The 2983-nt window shown below is 50.9% G+C and overlaps 1 non-coding gene across 1 annotated transcript; it reads left to right on the forward strand.

Annotated features, from left to right (window-relative positions):
* Positions 1-2371: 2371 nt before the first annotated feature.
* On the forward strand, positions 2372-2444 carry TRNAK-CUU (transfer RNA lysine (anticodon CUU)). Its single transcript has one exon. It is a non-coding gene; the product is annotated as a tRNA-Lys (tRNA).
* The last annotated feature ends 539 nt before the right edge of the window (positions 2445-2983 follow it).

Below are 2983 nucleotides of genomic sequence, written 5' to 3' on the forward strand. Positions count from 1 at the left end.
TGTCGTGGTTTAACCCAACCAAACAGCTTGTTCACTTACTCCCAGTGAGTGGTGCCAGGCGTTAGTCCGCCCCCCCCCCTTCCCCAGGGGCTGCCGCCCCCTTTCCCCGCTCCCAGAGGGGTGGGGAGGAGAATCGAAGGAATGCAACTCCCACGGGCTGAGATAAGAACAGTCTAGCAACTAGTGTACAATACGAATCACCACTGCTACCACCAACGACAACAATGATAAGAGAAAACAGCAAAGGAAAGGAGTACAATACCACGCGCCGAACCACCAGTCCGACCCGGCCGACCCCCTCTCCTTCCGGGTCCCTCCCAGTTCCCCCCTCGGCATGACGTGCTGTGGTATGGAATACCTCTTTGGTCAGTTTGGGTCAGGTGTCCTGTCTCTGCTTCCTCCCGGCCTCCCCTCCTCCCTGGCAGAGCATGAGACTCACAAAGTCCTTGGCCAAACCAAAACATCATTTTTATCAGCTTTGTTCCCAGCCCGAAAGTCAAAACACAGCACTGCACCAGCTACCAAGAAGGAGAAAAAATGACTGCTGCTGCTAAACCCAGGACATTATCCACCCCTTATTCCATACCATTCACGTCATGCTCAGATCCTACATTTTCAATATACCATCACTCCGATCTCAGTGCACTTCTATCTTAGTGCAAAGACTAGTCCCTATAAAGCTGCTGATTCCATCTGGTCCATGATGTCAGGCGCCATCTCTTGTAACAGTCTTTCAGAACAGGAGAGGCTGCGTGCAGTATTGGGTCGTTGCCTGCTGATGCTGATCATTCCCTTACTGTAGAACTTGTCTGGTTCTGTCAAAGTTCGCTCTCTCTTGGGATGATGGTTGGGGGGAAGTCAGGGCTAGTCGCTGGTGGCCTGAAGACATCTGGTTGATGGGCTATTAAAGTATTACACAGCAGGCAACAACATACAATTAAGTTCATTGGCTGTTTTCCCCTAAAATTAAATCCCCTTGAGGTACACATCGGACTTCCCCATCATCCTGCATTACCCACCAAGTGTATCCAGGTCCCTGAGCAAAAGCAATCCCACGAGTGGGTCTGCCTTTACTTGAAGCAGGAATAACCCAGACTGTCTTCCCCAGCAAATTCTTCATATGCACCACAGGAACTTTGTCCCCCTCTACAATATGTAAAAGTTCCGATTGGGCTGGGCCAGCTCTGTTGGCAGATCCTCTAGTGTTGACCAACCAGGTGGCCTTTGGTAAGTGTGTATCCCAATGCTTGAAAGTTCCCCCACCCATTGCTCTCAGTGTAGTTTTTAACAGCCCATTGTACCTTTCGATTTTCCCAGAGGCTGGTGCATGGTAGGGGATGTGATATACCCACTCAATGCCATGCTCTTTGGCCCAAGTGTCTATAAGGTTATTCCGGAAATGAGTCCCGTTGTCTGACTCAATTCTCTCTGGGGTGCCGTGTCGCCACAAAATGTGTTTCTCAAGGCCCAGGATAGTGTTCCGGGCAGTGGCATGGGGCACAGCGTACATTTCCAGCCATCCGGTGGTTGCTTCCACCATAGTAAGCACATGGCGCTTATCTTGGCGGGTTGGTGGCAGTGTGATATAATCAATCTGCCAGGCCTCCCCATATTTATACTTCAGCCATCGTCCTCCATACCAAAGAGGTTTTAACCGTTTGGCTTGTTTAATGGCAGCACATGTTTCACACTCATGAATAACCTGGGCAATAGTGTCCATTGTTAAGTCCACCCCTCGATCACGGGCCCATCTATATGTTGCATCTCTGCCCTGATGGCCTGAAGTGTCATGGGCCCACCGGGCCAAAAATAATTCACTTTTATGTTGCCAATCTAAGTCCATCTGAGCCACTTCAATCTTAGCAGCTTTATCCACTTGTTGGTTGTTCTGGTGTTCCTCAGTGGCCCGACTCTTGGGTACATGGGCATCTACATGACGTACCTTCACCACCAGGTTTTGCACCCGGGCAGCAATATCTTTCCACAGTGCAGCAGCCCAGATAGGTTTACCTCTGCGTTGCCAGTTGCTCTGCTTCCATTGCTGCAACCACCCCCACAGGGCATTTGCCACCATCCATGAGTCAGTATAGAGATAAAGTACTGGCCACTTTTCTCGTTCAGCAATGTCCAGGGCCAGCTGGATGGCTTTCACCTCAGCAAACTGACTCGATTCACCCTCTCCTTCAGCAGTTTCTGCAACTTGTCGTCGAGGATTCCATACAGCTGCCTTCCATCTCCGATGTTTTCCCACAATACGGCAGGACCCATCAGTAAACAAGGCATACTGCTTTTCACTTTCTGACAGCTGATTATATGGTGGGGCCTCTTCAGCACGCATCACCTCCTCCTCTGGTGACATCCCAAAATCTTTGCCCGGCTAGCTCAGTCGGTAGAGCATGAGACTCTTAATCTCAGGGTCGTGGGTTCGTGCCCCACGTTGGGCGCCAAAAAGAACTGTCGTGGTTTAACCCACAGCCAGACAGCTTGTTACCCACTCCCCCCCCCTTCTTGCCCTCCCCCTACTCCTGGGGGAACGGAGAGGAGAATCAAAAAGAAATGCAACTCCCACGGGTTGAGATAAGAACAGTTTAGTAACTAAGGTACAATACGAATCACCACTGCTACCACCAACGACAACAATGATAAGAGAAAACAGCAAAGGAAAGGAGTACAATACCACGCGCCGAACCACCAGTCCGACCCGGCCGACCCCCTCCCCTTCCGGGTCCCTCCCAGTTCCCCCCTCGGCATGACGTGCTGTGGTATGGAATACCTCTTTGGTCAGTTTGGGTCAGGTGTCCTGTCTCTGCTTCCTCCCGGCCTCCCCTCCTCCCTGGCAGAGCATGAGACTCACAAAGTCCTTGGCCAAACCAAAACATCATTTTTATCAGCTTTGTTCCCAGCCCGAAAGTCAAAACACAGCACTGCACCAGCTACCAAGAAGGAGAAAAAATGACTGCTGCTGCTAAACCCAGGACATTGT

Source organism: Neopsephotus bourkii, unplaced genomic scaffold (assembly GCF_033783945.1).
Source record: "Neopsephotus bourkii isolate Nb327-2 ecotype Australia unplaced genomic scaffold, CSIRO-AGI_Nbou_v1 NB_660, whole genome shotgun sequence".
NCBI classification, from domain to species: domain Eukaryota; kingdom Metazoa; phylum Chordata; class Aves; order Psittaciformes; family Psittacidae; genus Neopsephotus; species Neopsephotus bourkii.